We start from the raw sequence: 17826 nt of genomic DNA on the forward strand, positions 1-17826 counted from the left end.
CCTCTGCGCCCCTCTCCCCTCCTTCACACCATCATTAAAGTACGGTCATGCATCCTCGTAATCTCTTGAGTGCCATTTTTCAGATGAGGTATTGTCCGGCCACTCATATGAACATAAAACATTTAACAGCACTTATTGAAGATTTAGACACAGACTTAGTTCCTCCAACACTGTTGAGTGCATTGGGCAGCAAGCTTTCGCCATTCTGTTCGGTTATGTGCGACGTCTTTCACCCTCGATAGGTTTGCCGGAGGCTTCGGCCCGAGCTCGTCATACATGTTGGGGACAAGATCCATCTCTCACGCCGGTTTCCAGTATAGTTGATGCTTGCTGCTTACATAGTGGGTTTTGGGTTTTACGGGGTAGGGGTCCTAGCTCTACACCCAACCTTCCTCCTTTGTCCGGGCATGGGACTGGCACTGGCTTGGGTGTCCATATCCAGAGGAGGAGTTCTTGAAGAGCAGGAATAAAATGTATTCATCAATCATTAAGACCCTCCATCTTGGCGTTATCTCATTGCTGTTTGTGGGGCATTGTTGTTTGAACATTGACTACCATTTCTCCAATACATCGCCAACAGAGTCTCTTACACCAGAGCAGGTGAATCGAGGACCAGAGGACATAGGTTCAAGATAAATCTTCTTTACTCAGAGAGTGGTGGCTGTGTGGAATGAGCTTCCAGTGAAGGTGGTGGAGGCAGGTTCGTTTTTATCATTTAAAAATAAATTGGATAGTTATATGAACGGGAAAGGAATGGAGGGTTATGGTCTGAGCGCAGGTATATGGGACTAGGGGAGAATACGTGTTCGGCACGGACTAGAAGGGTCGAGATGGCCTGTTTCCGTGCTGTAATTGTTATATGGTTATATGGTTATAAAGAGGAAAGGATTAATAAGAATCTGATGGGTATGTTTTTCACACAAAGGGTGGTGGGTGTATGGAACAAGCTACCAGAGGAGGTAGTTGAGGCTGGGACTATCCCATCGTTTAAGAAGCAGTTAGCTAGGTACATGGATAGGACAGTATCACTCTATGACTCTATGATCAGCAAAAAGTATTCTGCTGTCAATAAACTCCTGGTGCTCTGTCTGAGTCATAGAGTGTGCAAACAGGCCCTTCAGTCCAACTTTCCCACTCCGGCCAACATGTTCCATCTGCACTAGACCCACTTGCCTGCATTTGGCCCAAATCCCTCTAAACCTGTCCTTTCCATAAACCCGTCTAATTTCTCCTTAAATGGTGCAATAGTACCTGCCTCAACTACCTGCTCCAGCAGCTGGTTCTATACACCCACTACCTTTGTGTGAAAATGTTACCACTCAGGTTCCAGTGAAATCTTTTTCCCCCTTCACCTTAAACCTATGCCCTCTGGTTCGCGATCCAAGTTATTTTCTCTTTTAATATTTCAACGTGTGTGTTTCAGGAATAGGACAATAGACAATAAACAATAGACAATAGGTACGGGAGTAGGCCATTCGGCCCTTCGAGCCAGCACCGCCATTCAATAGACAATAGGTGTAGGAGTAGGCCATTTGGCCCATCGAGCCAGCACCGCCATTCAATGTGATCATGGCTGATCATCCACAATCAGTACCCTGTTCCTGCCTTCTCCCCATATCCCCTGACTTCACTATCTTTAAGAGCCCTATCTAACTCTCCCTTGAAAGTATCCAGAGAACCGGCTTCCACCGCCCTCTGAGGAAGAGAATTCCACACACTCACAACTGTCTGAATGAAAAGAATGCTCCAGCGGTCCCAAGGGAGACTGAGTGATGTTTAGTATTTGTACATCGAGAAATGTTTTCTTTCTAAATGAGCAGCGGGTCCTGTAGAGATAAGTGCATTTAGTTTTCAGATTGCTTCTACTGTCTCACCTCTCTGAGAACGTTCACCATTCCCTCTGGCTGTTTGGTGCACAGCCGCCACTGATTTATTTTCTGGTTGGGAAGTTCATTCAAAGTGCAGTCTGAGCTAACAATAAAGTCAGTGGGACAACTTAATGGACAGCACCAAAGAGTGTTGTAACTGCTGATTAATGTATGTCAGGTTCAACCGTGGGGCACCCAGCAGAAATAGTTGCCTTATTTCAGGTTCCTTATCCAGCAGGCTGTGGAAACAATGTAAAATATAATTGTAGGATGTTTGGGTGGCATGGTGGCGCAGCGGTAGAGTTGCTGCCTTACAGCACTTGCAGCGGCATTGACCTGGGTTTGATCCCGACTACGGGTGCTGTCTGTACGCAGTTTGTATGTTCTCCCTGTGACCGCGTGGGCTTTCTCCGAGATCTTCGCTTTCCTCCTATACTCCAAAGTTTTAAGTTTGTGGGTTAATTGGCTTGGTATACAATAAAAAGTAAATTGTCCCAAGTGTGTGTAGGATAGTGTTAATGTGCAGGGATCGCTGGTCGGTGCGGATTTGATGGGTCGAAGGGCATGTTTCAGTGTTGTATCTCTAAACTAAACTAAACTAATCTGAACAATTGTGTTCTGCAGTAGTACGTGCTCTCAGTTATGTCACAGCGTAGCTCGCAAATATCGGCAAGCTATTCATATGCTGGATGTGTGAGATACTTGACATTACCTGCAGCCCAGTTGGTTTCCTGCACAACCCTACCTTTCATCGCACTGCCAGCAGCCTTGTCAGCTGCCTGGCCCATGTTTAAAACCGTCTAAAAATCTTTTAGTTGCTTCTTCGTAACCACATATTTCATTCTATTTTCTCTCCTCTAGTAGTATGGTGGGGTGGGATATTGCAACCTTCACGTGGTTCGCCCTGTTTCGACTAATGCAATCAACCCGGCGTGCACAATCAAATAAGATCAAATAGAACAAGTTGTCCTCCAACGTTAGGCTGTCTCAGCGTCTCGGTGAGAGTGCAGTGGAAGCAGAGTCAGTGAGACAGAGGCAAGGAACTGTAGATACTGCAAATCTTACAATACAATACAATACAATTCAATTTATTGTCATTTGGACACCTTGAGGTACAAACAAAATGTCGTTTCTGCAGCCATACATTACAAAACAAAAAGACCCGAGACACAACACAGTTTACACAAACATCCATCACATCGTTGTGATGGAAGGCAAAAAAAAACTTATCTCTCCACTGCACTCTCCCCCCCGATGTCAGAGTCAGAGTCAAAGTCAAAGCCCCCGGCTGGCGATGGCGATTGTCCCGCGGCCATTAAAGCCACGCCGGGTGATGCAAGGTCGTGCACCGGGTCTTGGTGTTAGAGCCCCCGGCGTGCGCTCACAAAGTCCCGCGGCCATTCCAAGCCACGCGGGGGCGATGATGTAGGCCCCGCTCCAGGAGCTCTTCAACCCCGCAACTCGGGCGGGAGAAGTCGCCGCTGCGGAAGCCCCGAAAAGCGGTCTCCCTCCAGGGACCCGCGGGCTCCCGGTGCCGCCGTCTGCCAAACCCGCAGTTGCAGCCTCCGAAACTCCGGAGGTCGGGTGGCAGCAGCGCTCCACCACAGCTCCACCCGCTCCGGACTCGGCCTGCCCCGTGACGGTGAGTAGTCGGCAGCTCCGCAGCTGGAACCCAGGTCGTTCCTGTTGGAGGCCGCTCCACGTTGCAGCCCCAACGACAACGGAGACCCGACAAAGAAAAGGTCGGGTCTCCCGCGCAGGGGAAAGATTTTAAAGTTACCCCCTCCCCCACACACCACCCCCACCCCCCCCCCCCCCCCCCACACACATACCCCAACAAAAAAAATAACAAAAACTACATAAAAACGAGACAAAAAATAATAAAACACAGACGGACTGCAGAGGCTGCTGCTGACGAGAGTCGCGCCGCCCACCTCCTTTAATCTTGAGCAAAGCACGGAGTGCTGGGGGAACTCAGCCACTCAGGCAGCATCTGTGGAGGGAATGGACAGACGTTGTTTCGGGGCGGGACCCTTCTTCAGATTGATGGAGTAGGGGGGAGAAAACTGGGAAAGAGAGGTGGGGGTGGTGCAAAGCCTGGTGAGTGATAGGTGGATACAGGTGAGGGGGGTAACGTTTTCACGCAAAGGTTGGTGGGAGAAAGCTGCCAGAGGAGGTAGTTGAGGTTGGGACGATCCCAGTATTTAAGGAACAGTTAGGCAGGTACATGAATAGTCAAGAAGAGTGTTTTATTGTCATGTGTCCCAGATAGGGCAATGAAATTCTTACTTGCTGCAGCACGACAGAATATGTAAACATAGTACATAACGGGAGAAAAAAGATAAATGCTCAGTGTGTATATATACACATACACACACATACTCAATAATTAAACAAATCTAGTGCAATAATAGTTATAGTCTGTTGCAGTTCAGAGCTTATTTGTTGTCGTGTTTAATAGCCTGATGAGTGTGGGGAAGCAGCTGTTCCTGAACCTGGACGTTACAGTTTTCAGGCTCCTGTACCTTCTTCCCGATGGTAGTGGTGAAATGAGTGTGTGGCCAGGATGGTGTGGGTCTTTGATGATGTTGGCTGCCTTTTTGAGGCAGCGATTTCGATAGATCTGGAGGGAAGGATATGATTTGGAAGGATATGGACCAAATGCAGGCAGGTGAGACTGGTGTAGCTGGGACATGTCGGCCAGTGTGGACAAGTTGGGCTGAAGGGAGTGTGTCCACGCTGTAGCACTCTCTGTCTCTATGACTCCATGACTATCAGTAATTGTTGTAATAATAACAGCAATAGAAGTATAACATTATGAGCAGCATAGATATATGCCAAAGGGCCTGTTTGTGTGCTGAACCTTTCTTTGTTCAATGTACTATAATAATCAGGGATGGATTTAAATCCAAGTCGCTTTGCAAGACAGCAGGTGATAACATAGAAACATAGAACATAGAAAATAGGCGCAGGAGTAGGCCCTTCGAGCCAGTACCGCCATTCAATATGATCGTGGCTGATCATCCAAAATGAGTGCCCCGTTCCTGCTCTCTCCCCATATCCCTCGAGGGTTATATCTAACTCTCTAACATCTCCCAGCTAAGACTGCACACGCTGATGGTTCAATAAATGTGCTTTCCTGGCATTCATTTCTGGGCTCAAGTGGTGCCTGGAGAAAGACAAGCAGCAGCAACAGTAAAATATTCAGATCAGTTGTTTACTTGATTGAACGGCAGAAGAGGCCTGAGGGACAGAGTGGCTGATTCTACATAATGGACCCTTGCTTACCATGCTCAGTTCATGGATAGTTCAGCTTAATACTTTTGAAGCAAAGGCCTGAATTTGTAATGCGTGTGAAAAATTCATGATGATGTATGGTAATGCCAGGTCACCATTGGCAACCTGAGCATACAGCATGGCAATTGTGTATAGTTTTGGTCTCCTAATCTGAGGAAAGACATTCTTGCCATAGAGGGAGTACAGAGAAGGTTCACCAGACTGATTCCTGGGATGGCAGGGCTTTCATATGAAGAAAGACTGGATAGACTCGGCTTGTACTCGCTAGAATTTAGAAGATTGAGGGGGGGATCTTATAGAAACTTACAAAATTCTTAAGTGGTTGGACAGGCTAGATGCAGGAAGATTGTTCCAGATGTTGGGGAAGTCCAGAACATGGGGTCACAGTTTAAGGATAAGGGGGAAATCTTTTAGGACCGAGATGAGAAAAACATTTTTCACACAGAGAGCAGTGAATCTGTGGAATTCTCTGTCACAGAAGGTAGTTGAGGCCAGTTCATTGGCAGTATTTAAGAGGGAGTTAGATGTGGCCCTTGTGGCTAAAGGGATCAGGGGGTATGGATAGAAGGCAGGTACAGGATACTGAGTTGGATGATCAGCCATGATCATATTGAATGGCGGTGCAGGCTCAAAGGGCCGAATGGCCTACTCCTGCACCTATTTTCTATGTTTCTATGTTTCTATGGCAGCTTCTAGATGCAATCCCAAGAGGGGAGTCACAAAGAATAGATTATGATCGGGCGATGGGGCACAATGGGGCAGCGGGAGGATTGCTGCCTAACAGCGTTTGCAGCGCCAAGGACCCGAGCTCGATCCAGACTACTGGTGCTGTCTGTGCGGAGTTTTTACGTCCTCCCCGTGACCGCGGGGGTTTTCTCCGAGATCTTCGGTTTCCTCTCACACTCCAAAAACGTTCAGGTATGTAGGTTAATTGGCTTGGTGTATGTATGTAAATTAATAATAATAATAATGGATGGGATTTATATAGCGCCTTTCTAATACTCAAGGCGCTTTACATCGCATTATTCATTCACTCCTCAGTCACACTCGGTGGTGGTAAGCTACTTCTGTAGCCACAGCTGCCCTGGGGCAGACTGATGGAAGCGTGGCTGCCAATCTGCGCCTACGGCCCCTCCGACTACCACCAATCACTCACACACATTCACACACAGGCAAAGGTGGGTGAAGTGTCTTGCCCAAGTACACAACGACAGTATGCACTCCAAGCGGGATTCGAACCGGCTACCTTCCGGTTGCCAGCCTATTGTCCCTAGTGTGTGTAGGATAGTGTTAATGTGCAGGGATCGCTGGTCAGCGTGGAGTTGTTGGGCTGAAGGACCTGTTTCCATGCTGAACTAGACTAAAATTTAGTTGCTCTTTGGCACATTAAGGGGCACCTATTCAATAATTTAATCCAAACTGTATTGGAAGGAAGGTTTGCTATTCTAAATCAAAATAAAGTAATGCTTCCAAGATAAAATGAACAGAGCATCTAAACTTTGTGGATTTTACTTGGGAAACTACCTTTACAAATGAAGCAATAAATATTTGGAGATACAGAAATACAGTCCGGGAACAGGCCCATCAAGTCCACTCCGACCAGCGATCACCCCGAACAGTTGCAACAGCCTACACACACTAGGGACATTTCACAATTAAACTACAAACCTATATGTCTTTGAAATGCGGAAGGATACCGGAGCACCGAGGAAAAACCCACGCGGTCACAGGGAGAATATACAAACTCCGTACCGACAGAACCCGTGGTCATGATGGAACCCAGATTTATTTTGGGTCGAAGGCAGCAGCTCTACCATTGCATATTGACTGGTTTAGCAACTCGATTGCCCAGGATTTAAGAAGATTGCAAAAAGTGGTGAACACTGCCCAGTCCAGCACAGCTACCTCCCCACTACCGAAGGGTTTACAGGAGTCACTGCCTCAATAAAGGCAGCCAGCATCCACATCAGATTAGTCAGAAGAACTGTGAATATTGTGGGGAAGAGGCAACTATTTGTATCCATCTGTGTCAGTTTCTAGTTCATATAAACCATCTGTCTTCTCGACATCTTTTTCAAGCAACTATTAAATGTTCCATTTAAAAAGGTTTCTCCATTAGGAATGGGTTTGTGGCAGGGAACATCACATTTCAATGATATACACAAAATGATGGAGTAACTCAGCGGGACAGGCAGCATCTCTGGAGAGAAGGAATGGGTGACGTTTCGGGTTGAGACCCTTCTTCAGACTGATGTCAGGGGAGTGAGCGGTACAGAGATTAAAAATAAGTAGTTGGAGACAGTAAGACTGGTAGAAACATAGAAAAACAAGGAAACATAGAAAAATAGCTGCAGGAGCAGGCCATTCAGCCCTTCGAGCCAGCACCGCCATTCAATATGATCACGGCTGATCATCTAAAATCAGTACCCAGTTTCTGCTTTTTCCCCATATCCCTTGATTCCTAAGATCTAAATCTAACTCTCTCTTGGAAACATCCAGTAAATTGGCCTCCACTGCCTTCTGTGGCAGAGAATTCTACAGATTCACAACTCTCTGGGTGAAGAAGATGGGAGAACTGGGAAGGAGGAGGGGATTGAGAGAGAGGGTTACGAAGTTAGAGAAGTCAATGTTCATGCCGCTGGGGTGTAAGCTACCCAAGTGAAATATGAGGTGCTGTTCCTCCAATTTGCACTGGGCCTCACTCTGACAATGGAGGAGGCCCAGGACAGAAAGGTCAGTGTGGGAATGGGAGGGGGAGTTAAAGTGTTTAGCAACCGGGAGATCAGGTAGGTTTGGGCGGACTGAGCGGAGGTGTTCAGCGAAATGATCGCCGTGCCTGCGCTTGGTTTTTCATTGGAAATAGTTGAAATCACATTTCAACTATCCTCTGTCCAAATAATCATGTCCTTAATTTTATTTCACAGCCATTTTACATTGGCACCCTCCTGGTTCCATTTTCTTGCCTCTTGGAGACAATTCATCATTATTGACTTTAACAAAATCATTCTTAATCTCAAAGATCTCTATTAAATTAAAGGTAACCTTAACTGGTGTGTCAAAGCCACGGGTATTCAAGCAGCAATTTGTAATTAAATCAACTATCTGCGGTGTCCTGATTAAACTAAGAGTTAATTGGTGTGAATTGTAGACGCTGCTTGCATTATCTTTTGAGTCAGTATGACAACTTGCAATTCTATTTCACATAGAACATAAAACAGTACAGCACCAGAATAGGTCTTTTAACCCAAAAATGTCTGTTCCGAACATGATGCCAAGACCAACTCTTATCTGCCTGTACAAAATCCATTCCTCTCCATTCCCTACGTATGTATGTGCCTAATCTCATCTGCCTGTAAGTGACCCACTCTATTCCCTGAACTTCCATGTGCCTATCTAAAAGCCTCTTAAATGCCACAATCATATCTGTGGTTATTTGAGCAGGCACCCTTCTGATAATGGGAGACCGAAACGCACACATACATTCACACACGCGCGCACTCATGCACACACAAAAACACACACACACTCACGTACACACTCACACATACAAACGTGCACACACAATCACACCAACACAAAACGCCCACACTCACGCACATACACACTCACACACGTGCATGCGCACGCACACGCCCACAGGCGCACACAAACATACACACAAACATACACACGCACACACACATGCACACACTCGCACATACTATCTCAAATCCACCCCCATGGATACACACACGTGCATACAAATGTTCACACCCACCACACCGTCTCACAAACACACACACACGCACATGCTAAAATCCATCCCAATGGGTACACACACATGCATACCAATTCTCACACCCACCACTCATTCTCTCACACACACACACTTACCCATGCTCACATATGGTCTCATAAACCCGCTGAAGCACCTTCTGTACACACACGCACAACGCATACACCTGAAACAACGCTACTTGCACCCACACAGACACACCCCCACTCTCTCAGTACACATAGATGCCCTTTAACCACCCACTGACGAGGACATAGATGAATGTCCCATTTTGTCCGTTTGTCCAAATCATATGGTTAAAGCTCTTGCGACATTGAATCCAGATATAGGGGCCCCACTTTGGCTGCTGCTTTCTGCAACCAGCCCCAACTGTGTGATCGATTATCTTCTGTCCACCAGGGCCAGTAGGTATCCCGGTGCTCCCATACTGTGTTCCGTGTGAAGAACGTTGGACACAGTATGGGAGCAAGTCAGACAGGAAACAAAAAGTTAGAGACAGAGCTGGAGACAGAGATCGGTTATTTGATACACATAATGTTTCACTGTTTCATTATGAGACAGGAAGACAAAGGAATCAGAAACAGAGATAGGTAAAGAGAGATAGAGAGACAGAGACAGAGAGATTGAGTCAACAGATGGTCTGATGGAGGCAGACAGACCAAGAGGGAGAGGGTTGCCTTACAGCGCTTGCAGAGCCAGAGACCCGGGTTCAATCCCGACTACTGGTGTTGTCTGTACGGAGTTTGTACGTTCTCCCCGTGAGAAACCTGCGTGGGGCTTTCTCCGCGAATCTCCGTTTTCCTCCCTCACTCCAAAGATGTACAGGTATGTAGGTCAATAGGCTTGGGTATAAATGCAAATTGTCCCTACTGTGTGCGTGTGTAGTTAATGTGTGGGGATCGCTGGTCAGTGCAGACTCGGTGGGCCGAAGGGCATGTTTCCGTGCTGTATCTCTAGACTAAACTAGGAAAGAGGGAGAAAGAGAGTATGAGAAAGAGAAAAAGGAAGAGAAAGAGCAGGTACAATAAGAGAAGAGCTATCAAGGAGGACTCACGGCACTTTGAATGCTTTTACACTGTTGAAAAAAGTAGGCAAAACTGAAGTCTAATCATATTCCATGTGGTTTTCCATTTTGTACAGATTATATGAATATCACACTGAATATTACTGCTGTCTGATCTGGAAACATTTGGAACATTTACTTTCCTACGCACAGGAAATATAACCAATGTAATCCAGATGAGAAGCAGTTCTCATGCTCAGCCCTGTATTCCACAAACATATGTACTCTGACACTAGCTCACAGGACTTAACTGGGACTCTTTGAGGTTCCTCTATGTTCGTGACTGGGCAATATTTAATAAAATAAAGAGCTGGAAAAACAAAGATTTAAAAAATATTTTGATGGCAGATATGTTCCTGCAGTTTATTATTGTTCATAAGTAAAATTCGTTTGATTACAGACAATTAAATATAATTATATATAAATAGATAATTTCAGTCTGAGGAAGTGTCCCGAACTGAAGCATCACCTTTTTCTCCAATGATGCGGCCTGAGTCGCTGAGTTACTCCAGCACTTTGTGTCTATCTTCGGTATAAACCAACATCTGTAGCTCCTTTCTACACAATAGCTGAATTATATTTTATCCTCTTGAACTTACAGAGAAATGCCGGGGAAAGTTCCCTTTCAAAAAGCAAAAAATTAACATCTTCCATCAATTTAGATCACTTAAGATACAGTACTCGGGAAAATAATTAATACCATGGTAGTTTATGATTACCATAGAGTCATAGTCATACAGCGTGGTAACAGGCCCTTCGGCCCAACTTGCCGACCAACATGTCCCATCTGCCTGTGTTTGGCCTATTTCCCTCTAAACCTGTCCTTTACATGTCTCTTTACTTTAAACTTTAGAGGTACAGCACAGAAACAGGCCCTTCGGCCCACCGAGACCGCGCCGAACAGCAATCACCCCATACACTAACACTATCCTACACACACACACATATTTATTTCCACAGATGCGTTGTAGAATGCATTTTATCGGGATGCATCCAGTCCAGACCATTACACAAACCAACCTCCATTCCATTGACTACATTTGCACCTCACAAGGTTACCAGCACAATCGAGGACAAGTCTCACACCCCTCTTCTCCCCTCTCCCATCAGGCAAGAGGTAGAGAAATGTGAAAACGTACACCTCCAGATTTAGGAACACTTTCTTCCCAGCTCTGAACAGGCAACTGAACCATCCCATCAACAATGAGAGAGTGGTCCTGAGCTACTATCTACCTCATTGGAGCCGTTCGGACTACCTTTAAACGGAGGTTACCGAACATTATCCTGCACTAAACGTTAATCAGATTCAGATTCAGATTCAGATTCAAACTTTATTGTCATTGTGCAGTGTACAGTACAGAGACACCGAAATGCAGTGATAATCCCTGTATCATGTATATGTACACTGTGGACGGCCCAGGTTCGATCCTGACTATGGGTGCTATCTGTATCGGGTGTGTACGTTCTCCCCGGGACCGCGTGGGTTTTCTCCGAGATCTTCGGTTTCCTCTCACACTCCAAAGACGTACAGGTTTGTAGGTTAATTGGTTTTCTAGAGATATAAATTGTCCCTGCAGTGTGTAGGATAGTGTTCATTTGCTGGGATCGCTGGTAGGCAGGGACTCAGTGGGCCGAAGGGCCTGTTTCCGTGCTGTAAATCAAAACTAAACTAAACTGAACTAAACTAAAACAACGTTACAATTAGCGGTCCTTTCCATTTCTTACGTGGCATTTGGACAGCTCAGGCCAAGCATTGCATTTGATTTGATTTAATTCAGTGTGTCAGAATGGCAATAACTCAGAGGACATGATCATCTAGTTGTTTAGTTTCATCTTGTATGATGTGGGTGATTGCATCTGACATAACTCATGATAGAACATTATGTGACAATGTCTCTCGGAATTTACTCATGAAAGGTTGACATTCCAACTCAAATAAATTGCTCATCCTTTTTTTAAAGTAATGTCTTTGGAATGTATTGAAACATAGCATGTGTACACAAAGAGATGGAGGTTTATTTAAAAGACTGTACACTCATTGCATGTTGTGTCTGCACATGATGCAAAATGAAAGTCTATGAAATCATTACTTTGTTAAAGAAGTAGGCAGACAATATGATTATGCTGTCTCGTAGAATCACAGCATAAGCACACACGTATGCACACACGCATTCACACACACACACACACACACACACACACACACACACACACACACACACACACACACACACAAACACACACACACACACACACGCACACACACACACACACACGCACGCTCACACACACGCATACTTCCAAGAGAACTTCCAAGAACACTTGAGCCCGAAGAATTACTGAAAATTTCATACTTAATTAATTTGTTTGCATCAAATTATTCTTACCACACTTTGAGTGCCATGAGAAATGATTCATGCAGCAGAGAAATACATTAGGGAGTAACATTTCCCACCATTGCTCTGACCACCTTTGCCTGGATGAGGATTAACCAGCTATATGTTAACAGCAGAAATAACACGCACAATCCAGAGCTCCATTAGTTCCCAAATACCTCAAAAGTCTGTGGTTGAGATTTTTGTTCGATAGTCCTTGTGTTTCATCAGTGCGATTGGAGTCATGCCAAATTGGTTGAATCTAATCTATGCCTGAGCCAAGAAAGCTAGTTCATAAACTCATGTTACAGGAGCAGAATTAGGTCATTCGGCCCATCAAGTCTGCTCTGCCATTCAATCATGGCTGATCTATCTTTCCCTCTCAACCCCATTCTCCTGCCTTCTCCCCATAACCCCTGACACCCTTACTAATCAAGAATCTATCAATCCCTGCCTTAAAAATATCAATTGACAGCTTCCACAGCCTCCACTGAATTTCACAGATTCACCCCATTCTTGCTAAAGAAATTCCTCCGCATCTCATTTTTAGGTACATCCTTTTATTTTGAGCCTTTTATTTTGAGGCTTTGTCCTAGGCTCTACCATTAGGGGAAATACCCTCTCCTCATCCACTCTATCCAGGCATTTCACAATTCGATACTTTTCTCTGAGGTGTCCCCTCATCCTTCTAAACTCCATTGAGAAAAACATTTTTCACACAGAGAGTGGTGAATCTCTGGAATTCTCTGCCACAGAAGGTAGTTGAGGCCAGTTCATTGGCTATATTTAAGAGGGAGTTAGATGTGGCCCTTGTGGCTAAAGGGATCAGGGGATATGGAGAGAAGGCAGGTACAGGATACTGAGTTGGATGATCAGCCATGATCATATTGAATGGCGGTGCAGGCTCGAAGGGCCGAATGGCCTACTCCTGCACCTATTTTCTATGTTTCTATGTTTCTATGAGAACAGGCCCAGTGCCGTCAAACGTTCATCATATGTTAACCACTCATTCTTGGGTTGATTCTCGCAAACCCCTTATGGACCCTCTTCAGAGCCAGCACATCATCCTCACATATGGGGCACAAAATTGTGTACTGCTTCACTTCCTGAAGTCGATCTGACCACCAAAAAGGTATTTTACTAACCACCACAAAAGATATGGTGCCATCAAATTACAGTGCCCACCATAATGTTTGGGACAAAGACCCATCATTTATTTATTTGCCTCCGTACTCCACAATATGAGATTGGTAATCTGTAATTTCTACATGGTGAAACCAAAATGTATAAAAATGGCCTTTATTAAAATCTGACAATGTGTACTTTAACCACATGTGATTTTTTTCTAATTTTACATTTATACCAAGCCAATTAACTTACAAACCTGTACGTCTTTGAAGTGTGGGGGGGAAACTGAAGATCTCAGACAAATCCCACGCGGTCACGGGGAGAACGTACAAAGTCCATACTTACATTCCACGCGGTCACGGGGAGAACGTACAAAGTCCATACAGACAGCACCCGCAGTCGGGATTGAACCCGGGTCTCGGGCACTGCAAGCGCTGTAAGGCAGCAACTCTACTGCTGCGCCACCGTGCTGCTTCAACTACCTCCTCTGCCTTTTAGTTTATTTTAGTTTTATTTTAGTTTAACAATGCAACATGAAAATAAGACATACCACCCACCAAGTCCACGCTGACCATCAATCACCCATTCACACTAGATGGACAGTGAGTCAGTTTATCTTTTAGTCAAGGATACAATTATACATGCACGAAAGATTGGCCATCCAATCCTATTCTGATCTGTGGGGAGTTGTCCTATTGAGTCAATACACACAAAAAGCAACGCCTTGAAGTGTCTGACAAAAGAAAAAGAAAATCCAGATGCTAAAAAATCTGAAGAAATCCCCAGAAAATGCTCAGCAGGTCCAGTGTCATCGGTGAAAAGTGAAACAGCGTGAACGTTTCAGTTGAAAGACCCTTCATCAGAACTGCTTTTCATAAGTTCCTAAGGAATAGGAGTAGAATTAGGCCATTTGGCCCATCAAGTCTACACCATTCAATCATGGCTGATCTATCTCTCCCTCCTAACCCCATTCTCCTGCCTTCTCCCCATAACTCATGACATCCAGGGGTGGAAGATTGCAACCTTCACGTGGTCCGCCCTGTTTCGACTAATGCAATCAACTAGACGTGCACAAACAGAAGATCAAGTAGTACAAGTTGTCCTACAACTTTAGGCTGTGCATGCCACACGAAGGAAGAAGAATGACATCCATACTAATCATTAATTTACTTTGCAAACTTACTATCTGATTTTTAAGAACTGACAAAATATCCTATTAAAAATCCATGTCTAAAACCATTTAGGAACGTTGGCCTTTCCTCTTTGTGTCAGAAAGTGGCACCCACTCATTTTATCTTTCCCCACAGATGCTGTCTGATCTGCAGGGCATTTCCTGTTATTTCAGACTCTCAGCAGCTGTTATGTCTGCTTCTCTTAGTTCCAGTATTCTTTTGTTTGTTCCCTATTGTCATTCATTTCCTTTACTTACACTCTCCCAGAAAAGTCAAATGGAATAAACAAGGATTCCTAGAGCATAGCGCAGCAGTACCGCCCAGGAGTAGTGGCTTCAGTCACAATGCTCCACATTATGCCAGGACCAACTATGATCTGCCTGCACTTAATCCATATCCTCCTTTCTTTCTTCTTAGGCCCCCTTCTGTCATGGCTGACCATGGGTGTCTCCAGGGTGCTATTCCCTATATGGAGGACACCTGTGCGTGACTTTGTTTAACATAGGGAGACAGGAGCACAGACAGCCACCCCGCAGTCCTTAACAGATCTGGGTCGGGATCCAGTGGCATGTAGTCCAAGACGACCGGAGACCTTATTCTGCCGCAGCCTCATCCGCCTTCCCAGCCGTTAAGAATAAGGGGTAAGCCATTTCGAATGGAGATGAGTGAACACTTTTTCACACAGAGAGTTGTGAGTCTGTGGAATTCTCTGCCTCAGAGGGCGTTCGAGGCCAGTTCTCTGGGTACTTTCAAGAGAGAGCTAGAAAGGGCTCTTGAAGATAGCGGAGTCAGGGGATATGGGGAGAAGGCAGGAACGGGGTACTGATTGTGGATGATCAGCCATGATCACATTGAATGGTGGTGCTGGCTTGAAGGGCCGAATGACCTACACCTGCACCTATTGTCTATTGTCTATTGTGACGCTCCAGTAATGTTGCAGTTGTATAAGATGTTGGTGAGGCCGCATTCAGAGTACTGTGTGAGCACTGCGTAATAGAAAATATATTGTCAAGCTGGAAAAGGTACAGAGAAGGTTTACAAGGATGTTGCCAAGGCTAGAACTACTAGATCTGAGCTATTGGGAGAGGTTGAGTAGGCTGGGACTCTATTCATTGGAGCATAGGAGGATGAGGGGTGATCTTATAGAGGTGTATAAAATCATGAGAGGAATAGATCGGGTAGACGCACAGAGTCACTTGCCCAGAGTAGGTGAATTGAGGACCAGAAGACATACTGTGGGTTTAAGGTGAAGGGGAAAGTGATTTAATAGGAATCTGAGGGGTAACGTTTTCACACAAAAGGTGGTGGGTGTATGGAACAAGCTGCTAGACGAGGTAGTTGAGGCAGGGAATATTCCAACATTAAAGAAATAGTTTGACAGGTACATGGATGGGACAAGTTTGGAGGGATATGGACCAAACGTGGGCAGGTAGGACTAGTGTAGCTGGGACATATTGGCCGTATAGGCAAGTTGGGTCGAAGGGTTTGTTTCCTCACTGTATGCGTCTATGACTCCATGTCTATTAAACTTGGGTAATACAGTGGTGCAGCCATCGAGTGGTAGAGTTACTGCATTACAGCGCCAGAGACCCGAGTTCGATCCTGACTACAGGTGCTGTCTGTACAGAGTTTGTATGTTCTCCCTGTGACTGAGTGGGTTTTCTAAATGCGCTGCATTTTCAGCCCACACTCTAAAGATGCACAAACTTGTGGGTCAATTGGCTTCAGTACAAATTGTCAATTGTCCCTCGTGTGTAGTGTATGTAGTCGGTGCGGACTTGGTGGGCAGAAGAGCCTGTGTCCGCGCTGTATCTCTAACCTCTAAAAATGCCTCTGTCATATCTGACTCCACCACCACCCCTGGCAGCTAATTCCAACCACTCACCACCCTCTGTGTAAAAAACGTGCTGTGTAAACCCTCTGTGTAAAAAAGGTATCAAAGATTCATGGAGTGATACAGTGTGGAAGCAGGTCCTTCAGCCCAACTTGCCCACATCGGCCAGCATGTCCCTTCTACACTAGTCCCATCTGCCTGCGCTTGGTCCATATCCCTCCAAACCTGTCCTATCCATGTACCTGCCTAACTGTTTCTTAAACGTTCGGATAGTCCCAGCCTCAACTACCTCCTCTGGCAGCTTGTTCCATACACCCACCACCCTTTGTATAAACAGGTTACCCCTCAGATTCCTATTAAATCTTTTCCCCTTCACCTTGAACCTATGTCCTCTGGTCCTCGATTCCCCTACTCTGGGCAAGAGATTCTGTGCATCATTCTGTGTATCTTGGGGTCCAAGTCCATAACTCCCTGAAAGTGGCAATACAAATAGATAGAGTGGTAAAGAAGGCTTAAGGGATGGAGGCTTTCATGGGTCAGGGTATTGAGTATAAGAGTCAGTAAGTCATGATGCAGATTTATAGGTCTTCAGTTAGGCCGCATTGGGACTATTGTGTGCGGTTCTGGTGGCCCCAATACAGGAAAGATATGGAAGCTTTGCAAACAATGCAGAGGAAGTTCAGCAGAATGATTTGTAGGAAGTACACATTAGTACACATAAGTACTTGATTAGTACAAGGGCCAGTGGTTATGGGGAGAAGGCAGGCGAATGGGGTTAGGAGGGAGAGAGAGATCAACCATGATTGAACGGCGGAGTAGACCTGATGGGCTGGAACAGGTGGAGGATGATGGCTGATTTTAGTGGAGCGTCATAACGGCTGGGAAGGCGGATGAAGGCTGCAGCAGAAAAGGGTCCCTGGTCGTCTGGGACTCCATGCCACTGTATTCTGACCCAGATCTATCAAGGACCGTGTGGTGGCTGTCTGTGCACCAGTCTCCCCACGTTAAACAAAGTCACGCACTGGCCTCCTCCATGAGTGGACAGTCATACTCGTTTCGAGTGACCACCGATGATGATGAGACTTGATGGGCTAAATGGCCTAATTCTGCGCCTATAACATGACCTTATGAAGGAACCTCAGATGCTGGTTTATACTGAAGATAGGTACAAAATGCTGGAGACACACAGCGGCTCAGACTGCATCAGGCAAGATGTTACCTGACCCACTGAGTTACTCCAGCATTTTGTACCTATCTTTACCAGAATTATGTCTGGATTAGAGGGAATTAGCTCCAGGGAGAGGTTGGACAGGC

At 45.5% G+C, this 17826-nt stretch overlaps 1 long non-coding RNA gene across 1 annotated transcript; it reads left to right on the forward strand.

Moving 5' to 3' along the window:
* The first annotated feature begins 790 nt into the window (after positions 1-790).
* LOC116984587 lies at positions 791-17344 on the forward strand. Its single transcript, XR_004415076.1, has 3 exons — positions 791-802; positions 3995-3998; positions 17235-17344. It is a non-coding gene; the product is annotated as an uncharacterized LOC116984587 (long non-coding RNA).
* The last annotated feature ends 482 nt before the right edge of the window (positions 17345-17826 follow it).

Source organism: Amblyraja radiata, chromosome 2 (assembly GCF_010909765.2).
Source record: "Amblyraja radiata isolate CabotCenter1 chromosome 2, sAmbRad1.1.pri, whole genome shotgun sequence".
Classification (NCBI taxonomy): Eukaryota; Metazoa; Chordata; class Chondrichthyes; order Rajiformes; family Rajidae; genus Amblyraja; species Amblyraja radiata.